The sequence below is a fragment of the Engraulis encrasicolus genome, chromosome 2 (genome assembly GCF_034702125.1).
Source record: "Engraulis encrasicolus isolate BLACKSEA-1 chromosome 2, IST_EnEncr_1.0, whole genome shotgun sequence".
NCBI classification, from domain to species: domain Eukaryota; kingdom Metazoa; phylum Chordata; class Actinopteri; order Clupeiformes; family Engraulidae; genus Engraulis; species Engraulis encrasicolus.
In genome coordinates, this window is record NC_085858.1 from 55,400,279 (window position 1) to 55,412,778 (window position 12,500).

The 12,500-nt window shown below is 44.4% G+C and overlaps 1 protein-coding gene across 1 annotated transcript in view; it reads left to right on the forward strand.

Annotated features, from left to right (window-relative positions):
- The window catches only part of pkn1b (protein kinase N1b), a 70,180-nt gene that overhangs the window by 40,987 nt on the left and 16,693 nt on the right, over nt 1-12,500 (forward strand). The gene's annotated exons all lie outside the window — the stretch shown is intronic.

A 12,500-nucleotide genomic window follows, 5' to 3' on the forward strand; every position in this document is an offset into this window, starting at 1 on the left:
TTTCTTATCTAAACGAATTAGACAATTCTCAGTCTAATGGTTGCCCTCTCCAAAAAATGTCAGCATGATTTCATTGTGTGAGTCATCATATGCAAAGTAGTCTACACAATTGTCAAAACAGTCAAGGACATAATATTTTAAGAATTTCTTTTCTGTAAACAGTAAATTCATGACAGTGTTCAACAGGCCAGATGGTATTGTAACTTTACTAGTTTGTAGAAAATAATTTTACAACCGTGTATACTACAGTTTCCTCTGTTATTTGGCTAATTTCTTGACATTTTTTCAAACGGCATTCTGTGGAAGGAATTTAGTTTCGACACATGGGTAAACTGTTTTTGGAGTGATATGAGCAAGTGATGAGGATCCATGTAGTTATGCGGAACCATCCAGTTTATTTTGACAGAAAGACTAAATGAATGCAAATGAGCCAAAGCAATTGAGAAGGATCTATGCCATTTTGATGGTACTGACCATTTATGTGGGAGAAGGTCTAGTGCTGATTCAAGAATGAGCTGTTTTGGGAGGTATATGACATTTTGCTAGTTATCTGAACTGTTGTGCAGAACTGTGAGAAAGTTTAGCCAAATAACCCAAAATTAATAGAAATGTCATCTCGGTTTCAAGAAATTAGCCAAACCAATCGAGAAAAACTGTAAGAGAAATAAATAAGCGAACAATTAACAATCAATAATAATAATAGCTTTCTCTATAAGCACAGGAGCCCATCCCAAATTAAAATATGTAATAAAGAATCATAAATACTGAATGGAAGACCGTTTATTATTTATTATGGTCTGGTGTTGTTCCTTGTGACTTGTTTCTATGGTGCAATTTATCCTTACTTGACATGTGATACTTTCACACTTTTTTACCTTGAACTATTGTGGACTTACTATCAGGCAACTGTGCAATGGCAGTCAATGTCCATAAAATCTATACGTACAGAATGTAGTGTATATGCTTCACTTTCTGATATACTGCAATTCCATCAATGACCTTGTGCTGACCTTCTGGCTCTGGTTAGGTGTTTTATTTGGGTCTATGTTGTATTGAAGTTTAGGTTGCGCTTTTCTTCACGCCAGCATCATACACATGACATGACCGTGTCATGGACAAGTCATACATATTATTTATGACTATACCCTATATCAGTGGTGCTCAAACTATGGTACGTGTACCACTGGTGGTACTTTAGACATCTCTGGTGGTACTTATTATTAAGAAGTAAGAATTATTTTTTTGTGCATTGATTTGAAGGCTGATCAAGTAGTTGCAGTTGAAAATGTCTCTTTGGTCTCACATTTTGTAATATTGAATTGTATGAATCTGAAAACATAATGCAGAATAATACTAGGCAAGCAAGAAATTTAAAAATAAACTTGCACTGAATGTGACCGCAGCTCTTGATGCCATTATGAACCTCTCCTGTATTGACTGGCAAAAGTGAATATGGAAGGCCTAATTACTGCGATATTCTAATGTTGTTTGTCAAGGTGGTACTCGGAAAGCTCAATATTTTCTCAGGTGGTACTTCACACAAAAAGTTTTAGAAACACTGCCCTATACGTTTTATATCGTCATGAAAAGTTGACATTGTTAGGCTTGTCTTTACCATAACCGAATACCACTTCATGGCAACAGTCATGTTATGTTTGTGACATGGACATAATGTTTATGACACATCCACGACTGCGTTACGACACTGTTATGAAAGTGCCATGTCAAATGACGCTGACGTCAAGCAAAGTGTTACTGAAGTTGACTTACTGGATCAACCACCCCTTCTCTACGTCCTCCTCCTCCTCCAGGCATGCTTCAGGTGCGTCTGCTGGGCTGCGTGGGTCTTCTGGACGTGGTGCCGGGCCGCAGCAAGGGGAACCCTCTGGCGCTGCCCAACTACAACTGTGGGGACGGCCGGCCCTTTAAGCTGAGCCTCTACAGCCGCTCCGGCAGCAGCCTCAGCATCAAGCTGCCCGGCAAGAGCGACGACACCTCCAGTGAGTGGCTGTGTGTGTGTGTGTGTGCGTGTGCGTGTGTGTGTGTGTGTGTGTGTGTGTGTGTGTGTGTGTGTGTCAGTGTTAATTTCGTCAGCTTTTTTTGATTTAGTCTTAGTCACAATGACGAAAATCAATTTTAGTCTTAGTCATATTTTAGTCATTGCCTTCCCAATTTAGTCTTAGTCTTAGTCAAAATGACGAAAATCAATTTTAGTCATAGTCAAATTTTAGTCATTTTAGTCAACATTTCAAATTTTAGTCATTTTAGTCAACATTTCAAATTTTAGTCATTTTAGTCAATATTGTGGTGTAAAATAAATAACCTACAATGGCTATTGTTATTTCACAAACCATTAGGCCTACTAATATAGCCTATTGCAGCAAATATTCACCTTGTTACTTGGTCATTTTCCACCAAAACCCAAATTAGTCATTTCAACATCATAGAGCAAAAGAGCATCACACACACACACACACACACTTCCAGGTGCAGGCTTCTCTCTCTCTCTCTCTCTCTCTCTCTCTCTCTCTCTCTCTCTCTCTCTCTCTCTCTCTCTCTCTCTCTCTCTCTCTCTCTCTCTCTCTCTCTCTCTCTCTCTCTCTCTCGCATTAGAAGCTGCTGCATATTATTTGATTTTGAGTTTGATCACGGAGGAAGCTACTCTTCTTCACCTGACCGCGTGACTTAAAGCCTACCCATTGCCGACAGTGGGAAGACCAGACATCCCAAGTCTGCATGAAGTTCAAGAAGTCTCCCTGATAGTGGCTTCCCGATGACCACGAGTCAGATAAAATATTGCTGATGTTAGACTATGTAAGTTAGCGGTTTTTGTTTTCAATTGGCAATGCGAGCAGAGAACGATAATGACTCGTGCGGCATACGTGGAATAGGCTTAAATAGATTGTGCGAGCACACTTCGTATGCCATGCAAAAGCCCCAGGAAAAATAGTTAGGCAGGGGTATGCAGACTGGACGATAGAAAGGACATGCACATACAAATATTTAAACACCAATGCTGTTTTGTTTGTCGGGGGTGTCGAGGCTCGATAAGCATGACCCTGAAAAGAGTTTTTGGAACTTGGGAAGACGCTGCAGACGCATGGAAATGCCGTCGACTTCCTTGGGTCTTTTAGCGTTGCTCTCGACGAGAACAAGTTTCAAATCTCAACAGTTTTAAACTCCTCAGCGATCGCCCAACCATTGATTATTTTCAAAACTAGCCTATAGTAGCCGTGCCTCTGTTTAGACAGGCCAACTTCCCCCTCATTGACGCGCGCTCCCGCGGTGACTGATTTAAATCAATTCACAAATCCGACATTCATGATTTGCTTGCGAACTGCCTACTCATATGGTTAAACAACAAATATAGCAAACATTACAAAAAAGAACAGACAACGAACGCCGGGCTAAGACAGCCTAAGTAAAAAGGAGAATAGTGGAAGCTCGAGGAGGTTTAGAATGACAGTATCAGAGGAGGATTGGCGCGACTGTCATTACTGCAGAAACACGTCTTCGTCATGGACAAGAGGGTTGTTGAACATGTTTCAAAATTAACACTTCCCTCAACGTCGGCTATTTTTTCTCTCTCTGGGAATGTTTTAGGACCTAAACTCAACTTAAATGGACTCACTGAACTACTAGGCTACAGAACTACTGACTGAGCCGCCCCATGCACTGGCTGCCAGCAGAGACAAGCGAGGCAACACAGCGTGAGCGCGCAATCACCTATGAAGTTCAAGACACTTTTATTATTTTAATTAATTATAAATAATTATATTTTTTAATGTCCATTCGTCCATGGCTTGTAAATTTCGTCTCGTCTTAGTCTCCTTGACGAAAATATTTTTTTATTTTCGTCATATTTTTATTTGCTGGAGGCCATTTTAGTGCGTCATCGTCTCGTCATCGTCAAGGGAAAAAGGGGCGTTGACGAAATATTTTCGTCATCGTCGTGGTTGACGAAATTAACACTGGTGTGCGCGCGCGCAGCCGTGAGTGTGTGTGTGTGTGTGTGCCTGTGCCTGTGCCTGTGCCTGTGCCTGTGCGTGTGTGTGTGTGTGTGTCAGTGCGTGCGTGCGTGTGTGTATGTGTCCGCATATGTGTGTGCGTACTTGTGTGTGTGTGTGATTGTTTCCCTACTCACTGTTTTATGAGCTCCAATTAAGTGCTGGTTTAGGATTTGTAAAATTGAATGTGTGTGTGTGTGTGTGTGTGTGTGTGTGTGTGTGTGTGTGTGTGTGTGTGTGTGTGTGTGTGTGTGTGTGTGTGTGTGTGTGTGTGTGTGTGTGTGTGTGTGTGTGTGTGTGTTCCACTGTGTGCTCAGGTGGGTGGATGAATAGATGTAATGACTAATTCTGTGTTTCTGCCTACATTAATCACTGCTTTATATTACTTCCTGATCTGAATATGTTTGTCTGAAAGCAACTGTTGTCTGGATTTGTTTGCAACTGTGCACGTGCGTGTGCGTGTGTGTGTGTGTGTGTGTGTGTGTGTGTCTGTGTTTGTGTTTGTGTGTGTGTGTGTGTGTGTGTGTGTGTGTGTGTGTGTGTGTGTGTGTGTGTGGTTTTTTGTGTGTGTGTCTGTGTGTGTGTGCATATCTGTGCGCTTATGCTTATCTGTGCGTGTGTGTGTGAGTATGGACATGTATATACCCATGACTCTGTGTGTGTACATGCGTGCCTGCGTTTGCTTGCATGTGTGCGTGCCTGTATGTGCGTGTGTGTGCGTGCGTGCGTGCGTGCGTGTGCGTGTGTGTGTGTTGCAGACGAGGTGAGCGCGGTGCTGAAGCTGGAGAACTCGGTGGTGGGCCAGACGTGCTGGAAGGGCGTGGGGGAGAGCTGCTGGGACCAGACCTTCTCCGTGGAGCTGGAGAGGGTACCGTACCGCACCACACCGTACCGCACCGAGCCGTACCGAGCCGTACTCTCATGCATTATGGATATCACTACACTAATGCACCTCTCTCTCTCTCTCTCTCTCTCTCTCTCTCTCTCTCTCTCTCTCTCTCTCTCTCTCTCTCTCTCTCTCTCTCTCTCTCTCTCTCTCTCTGAGTCGCGTGTGTGTGTGTGTGTGTGTGTGTGTGTGTGTGTGTGTGTGTGTGTGTGTGTGTGTGTGTGTGTGTGTGTGTGAGTGTGTGTGAGAGAGAGAGAGAGAGAGACTTTTTGACTTTTAAAAAGATTTTATTACAGAATTCATGTGGTTAATACACATACACATAGCCCACTAGGAGAAAATTAAATAAATAAATAAAAGAGAAGAAAGAAAAAAAAAAAAATGAACAGCGGTACATCAATACATTCCATCATGCTACATTTACAGGCACCCCAAAATCAGAGCCTAAAATCAAGCTCTTCACCTCTGACTGTACACAAGGCACTATTTTGGCACCATATGCCCTCAAAAGCAACAATATCTTTCATTTCCTTGTAAAAATGAAAATCAATCAAAATCCTTGATTTAACCAGTGTTGAGAACATTAGAACCAAGTCATCATTTATGTCCAACTCCACTCTGTGTTTCCTGCTCATATATATAGCTAACTTGGCCTGACCAATAACAAAGTTCAAGAGCTGACACTTTTGGCCCTGTTTCCTGAAATACTTGAAACCAAAAATAAAGGTGGTCATTGTGAACTCTTCATTAAACCCATTGAACAATCCTTTTAAGACCGAAAAGAGAACACCCAACCTATTGCACTGCATAAATGCATGAAAAACAGTTTCCCTCGTTGTACAAAAAGGGCAGTCTTGGGTTACATCAGAGTTGAGGATAGAAATAAAAGCATTAACTGCTACAGCCCCATGCAAGATACGCCACTGCAGGTCTCCCACCCTCTTAATTAATGGTGACTTGTATAAAGCTCTCCACTGAGGTTTCACATTTTGCTCAACCTGAAGCACGTCCCGCCATGGTGTGTCGACCCTCAAGTGAAGCCCCTTTATATTCAGGGCCAAGACACACAACTTGTACAAAGATTTAGATGAAGGAAGACTAGCTCCCAGAAAAAGCACAGGTTTACCACTAGCACCCTCATACCCATTCACAGAAATGGAGAAGTTTGGGAATTGGTCCTTTTTGTCAGGAAGAAGAGTCCCACTACAGTACCCAGCCAGCTTCGTTAATATGTCTCTGCTCAGCAAGGACTTCCATTTCCCCAGGGCCTGACTGATGACCCGCACGGATTTGACCCCCGAACGCTCTGCCAAGCCCCTCGCATCACCCAGAGTCGGTCCAGCAGCTTCAACTAGATCCCCAACAGTGATCATCTTGGCTTTGAGGAGTGTTTCCCCACGCAAGGGGAACCCCTCGGATGACAGATCCAGCCTCGCACCATAAACCAAAGGTTCTTGAAGTGTCCAGTACAGAGAGGCGGTGCTCTGATCTCTGCACACTGTAAGCAAGGACCACACTTTGAACAGGTTTCTATAAAACACAGGGATACTGTTTAAGTCCATCAACTTTGGATTCATCCAGAACAGAGTCTTATCCAGACCCAGGCCCCCATAAGACTTCAGGATAGTAGACGCAACTGCTCTCCAGCTGGATGTTACAGTCTCTGTTAGAAATCTTTGCAAAAAACATAAGCGGAAGGCAGCAGTCCGACTCAGTAGGTGTACTAGGCCATGGCCGCCTTCCTCTTTAGGCAGGTAAACAACATATTGTGGGACCCAGTGTAATTTATCCCAAAAAAAATTCAACAAAATTGACTGAAGCTTTGGTAAAAGTTGGGCAGGAGGGTCAACACATGCAAGGCGGTGCCACAGGGATGAAGCTACCAAATTGTTAATAACAAGGACACGCCCTCTAAAGGACATGTTCTTCACCAAAAAGTTCCACTTTTCCAGCCGCCCCTTAACTTTTTCAATAATGCCCTCAAAGTTTTTCTGCATGATTGCAGCATTTCCCAAAAACACCCCCAGGTATTTGAAACCGTCCTTCGTCCATATCAGGCCGCCAGGAACAGTAGGTGTTCCATGCTGCCACCTGCCAATTTGCACGGCCACACTCTTCCCCCAGTTCACTTTTGCAGAAGAACACTTGTTAAAATCAGTAAAAATTCTCAACATGGTATCAACATCCCTCTGGCAACTCACTATTATGGCAACATCATCCGCATAGGCAGACATCTTAAACACATGCTCACAATTTGGAATCTTAACTCCATTAATATGTTCCCTTAATTTGACAAGGAGAGGTTCAATGGCCAAGGAGTAGAGCATACCCGACAAGGGGCAACCCTGCCTAATGCCCCTGCTAACTTTAAAAGGAATGCACAAGTCACCATTAATTTTCAGCACACTTTCAATGTCACTGTACAATGCTCGTATGTTACTAATGAAGCCGGGATCAAACCCAAAAGCTTCAAGAGCATGGTATAAGTAGCCATGTTCTGTCCTATCAAATGCCTTCTCTTGGTCTACTGAAATTATGCCAAAGTCCAACTGCTGCTTATTGCCTATTTCTATAATGTCTCTCATGAAAGCAATGTTGTCATGTATCGCCCTCCCTGGTACACAGTAGGTTTGGTCAGGATGGATCACTTCTCCAAGAACCTTGGCCAATCTATTTGCCAGCAATTTGGAAAGCAGTCGATACTCTGCACAGAGGACAGAGACAGGTCGCCATGATTTTATATCACTGAGATCCCCCTTCTTAGGCAACAGGGTAATCACTGCCCTTCGACAGCTGAGGGGCAACTGCCCCTGTTTCAGACTGTCCTGCAACACAAGTAGCACATCCGCGCCAATGACTGGCCAGAAACACTTGTAAAATTCAATGGGCAACCCATCTATGCCTGGTGTCTTGCCACTCTCCATGCTCTGGAGCGCCTCCTGCAGTTCCTCCAAAGTCAGAACCCTGCCGAGGTCTGCGTTGGCTCCACTAGACACTTGTGGGAGATTCACAAAAAAATCATGTTCAGCAACCTGCTCACTGGGGAGGTCACTCTTAAACAGTTCTTTATAGAACCTGACTGCTCGGTTTCGAATTTCTTTTTTTTCGGTCAACAGAGTACCATCCTCCCCTTTTAAAGAGTGCAAGAGTCTTTTTTGTCCATTCTTCTTCTCAAGACTGAAAAAGAACTTGGAGGGAGCATCCATCTGTTCCACGTTTTGAAACCGTGATCTAACCAAAGCTCCATGTGCAGGGATACCCAACAGATCGGCTAATAAATTATTCTTCAGTTTTAAATTGGCTCTAACCTCTTGGTTGCCTGATTGGCTAGCTAAAGTTTGAAGTCCCATTACTTCCTTTTCCAAGATTTCAATACGTTTAGCTATGTCTCTTGTGACATTGGAAGTGTACTGTTGACAAAGTTGCTTGATTTTAGTTTTCCCCATGTCCCACCACATTTGAATGGATTGGAACGAAGATTTCTCATTGCTGAACCCCTTCCAAAAAAAATTAAAAACCTCCTTGAAATGTGCATCATTCAACAGGCTGGCGTTAAAATGCCAGTATGCACTTTTTGGCCTAATGTTATTGATAAACAAATTACACAGTACCATGTGATGGTCTGAAAACCCCACAGGGAGAATGGTGCACCCCCTAAAAGAGCCCACCTGATGTTTAAAGCCATAAAAGCGATCCAGTCTTGCCATGGAGAGCCCATTTGCATAGGAATGAACCCAAGTGTACTGTCTTTGCATAGGGTGTAGGTTTCGCCATATATCCACCAAATCCTGAGAGGCTATTAATTCAAGGAGTCTTCTTTGAGACGGCATATGGGGTTCGACATGATTCCTGTCCAAACTGCTAGCAGTGCAATTAAAATCTCCACCCAGGACCAAGACATCTTCAGGGTCACAGTCCCTAATAGTGTTTTCTAGGGTTTGTAAAAAAAGCATCCTCTCAATGGATCTGATTGCTGGGGCATAAACACAAATAAAAACAAAACATTTTCTCTCAAACTGAGCCCTAACTTTCAGAAGTCTCCCACAAATTACCTCCTCAACCTGATGGGTGATGGGCAGACAACTCTTTGAAAACAGGATGGAGACCCCCCCACTAACAGAGGTATTATGACTTAGAATAGGGAGCCCATCAAATTCTCTATCCCAGTCTAGGCCATTTTGTGTGTCAGTATGTGTTTCTTGTGCAAAGGCAATGTCGATCCTCTTTTGTTTAATCGTTTCAAAAAAGAGAGCTCTTTTGCTACGGTCCCTTGCCCCATTTAGATTCAATGAAGCAATGCGTAAGTCAGCCATGATGATAAATAAAAAAATTACAAACTTAAACATAATAATTGCGTAGTCGGGAATTTAACATTAATACTAACATTAAACATTTTTCCCCAGGAGAAGCCGTAGCTTCCCTAGAATCCTCTTAAGACGACTGACTTCAAGTTTATCAAAGCCCCCCTCTGCAATGAATATCTCCGTTTTCTCCAAAAATTGCTCAACATCGGGGAAATGTTCATCAATTTGGACATCCCGTGCATACTTTGTTTTTACAAGAAAAGCTTTAATATTGTCTACTGTGTAGGAAACCTCAGGAAACCCACTCTGGCGCAAAGTGCAACGCACACTGCAGTCAGAAGCCTCCCCCTCACTCTCCGCATCGGTGGTGGTGTTTAAATCTATTAGAACAGTACTCTTTTTTGCTTGGCGTCTAGGGCGTGACTTTCCTTTTCTCTTGTGTGGTGCTTTAAACAGAGCGTCATCAAAACCAATCGACCCGTCCTCGGCAACTACAGGAGTGGGATTTTCACTATCCTGCGAAAACCCCGCCTCATTCAGTTCCATCTCATCGTTACCGTGGTCGCCCACTGACTCTGCCGATACAACCGGGTCAGGGGACGCAGTAGTCATTTCAGTTTGGCTTTGCGCTGGTGGCGCGGTGTCAGTTTGGGGTTGCTCAGGCGGCTCAGGGTTTTCCCCCCTCCCCTCCCCCCCACCTTCAGACGGTGCTCCACTCTGAGAGGGCTGCCCCTCTGCGTTGTCAGGTGCAGGTCGCTTTTTCGGACAATTACGCACCAAATGTCCAGTTTCCCCGCACCCAAAACACTGCATGATGTGTGTTGTGGCATAAACCACATGATTCACGCCTTCAACTTTAACGTTGATTGTCAACTCCAGGTCGCGGTCTCCTTCAATAATCATGTACAAAAAGCGTCGGAAAGACACGACATGCTTCAGAAGAGGGTTTTTACTCGCTATGCGATCTTTTTAATTGGGGAAACAATTTTTCCATGCCTAGCTAAGGATTCAAGCAATATCTCATCCTTTACAAAAGGCGGTACATTTGAAATAATTACTTTCTTCGCAGGGGTGGACAACGGAAGCACAGGCAAGTACTCGCCACCCACACCAATTCCACTTTGAACCAATGCGTTAGCCCACTCTACTTTTTCAAGAAACAAAACAACCGCATTGTTCATACGAGCAGCCGACACTATTTTCTCGTGTCCAACAAGCTCCCCCACCGCCAGACTACACTTCTCCACACTATCAGAGGTGTTGATCCTAATTCCGTGCTGTCGGGTGATAGATTCAAACCTCCCCGCACTTGAGGCGGTCATGCTTGCGACAAGCAGACGCTCAAGCCCGGGAGGGAAAAGCCCACACCGGGTCACAACAACAAATTACCGGTACGAAAAATTAACAAATCAGCAAAGCCAACTATACATAGAAAAGTTAGAAAAGATAGAGAGAGGTAGAGTGCAAACACTCACTCACTCAGACACTCACTCACACGCTCCGCAGCTCCACCTACTCGCTCACCCATGCGCAGAGAGAGAGAGAGAGAGAGAGAGAGAGAGAATGAGAAAAGAGAGAGAGAGAGCGTATGCAAAAGAGAGAGAGAGAGAGATAGAGAGAGAGAGAGAGAGAGAGAGAGAGAGAGAAAGATAGCTGTAGGGAGTGATGGACAGAGAGAGAGAGAGGGAGAGAGAGAGAGAAAGAGGCAGTGCATGCAAATGTGTGTGTAATGTTTTGATGCACGACATTATAGATTTCATATTGTGCAGATGGTAGCATATCGTGTGCCAAAGTCTGAATGCATGCATTCCAAGCTCTCTCCAGGCACATAGTTAGTGTGCATGTACAGGGCCGTTGACAGCTTTGACCGGGCCCTCTGCAAAGTCGTCTTAAATGCCCCCCACACCCAATACATACAGCTCAATATGATGAATGATTACCCAGTTCTGGGCTCCCCCTCTCCCTGGGCCCCGGGAGAACTGACCCATTTGCCTCCCTGTCGGCTTCCTTGTGTCCAGTGGCGTGCACAGACATTTTCAGGGTCAGGTGCTGGAGCTGCCTCATTAGGCTATACTGTATAGCAGGGATGGGCAACTGTGTCTGTGTGTGTGTGTGTGTGTGTGTGTGTGTGTGTGTGTGTGTGTGTGTGTGTGTGTGTGTGTGTGTGTGTGTGTGTGTGTGTGTGTGTGTGTGTGTGTGTGTGTGTGTGTGATCCTCACCTTGACTCCGAGCCTGGGAGATAAGGCCTCAGGGGATAGCAGCCACTTGTGTAATAGCCATTATCTCGTCCCGCTCTCTCTCTCTTGCTTCCTTTTCTCTCCCTCTGTGTGTGTGTGTGTGTGTGTGTGTGTGTGTGTGTGTGTGTGTGTGTGTGTGTGTGTGTGTGTGTGTGTGTGTGTGTGTGTGTGTGTGTGTGTGTGTGTGTGTGTGTGTGTGTGTGTGTGTGTGTGTGTGTGTGTGTGTGTGTGCATGCGATCGTGTATTTCTCTCTCTGTTTGTATGTCTCTGCATGTATGTGTGTGAGAGCATGAATGTATATATTTATGTTAAGGATATATTTTGAATCTCACTCTGTATTTCTCTTTTGTGTTTTCATGTCTGTACTGTGTGTGATTATACATATGTATAGATGTATTTACATACATTGTAGGCTATGTCTCACTATGTATATCTCCTTCTTTGTTTGTATGTCTGTGTCTGTACCTACATGTGTGTGTGAGCAGTCTCGGGAGATGGAGATTGCGGTGTACTGGAAAGACTACCGCTCGCTCTGCGCCCTCAAGTACCTGAAGCTGGAGGAGTTCCTGGACAACCAGAGACACCGAGTGCAGATGGACCTGGAGCCCAAAGGGCAGCTACTGGCAGAGGTACGCAGAGGTGGAGGTGGAGAATCAGGAACAGAGGAGAGAGAAAGACAGAGAGAGAGAGAGAGAGAGAGGTACGCAGAGGTGGAGGTGGAGAATCAGGAACAGAGGAGAGAGAAAGACAGAGAGAGAGAGAGAGAGAGAGAGAGAGAGAGGTACACAGAGGTGGAGGTGGATAATGATGAACAGAGCAGAGAGAGAGAGGGGGGTATATATGTGTGTGTACGTGTGTGTGTGTATGCTAGTGTTTGCATGCGCGTGCATGTGTGTGTGTGTGTGTGTGTGTGTGTGTGTGTCTGTGTCTGTGTGTGTGTGTGTGTGTGTGTGTGTGTGTGTGTGTGTGTGTGTGTGTGTGTGTGTGTGTGTGTGTGTGTGTGTGTGTGTGTGTGTGTGTGTGTGTGTGTGTGTGCTTTTGTGTGGCAGAGAGGGCGCTAGAAGT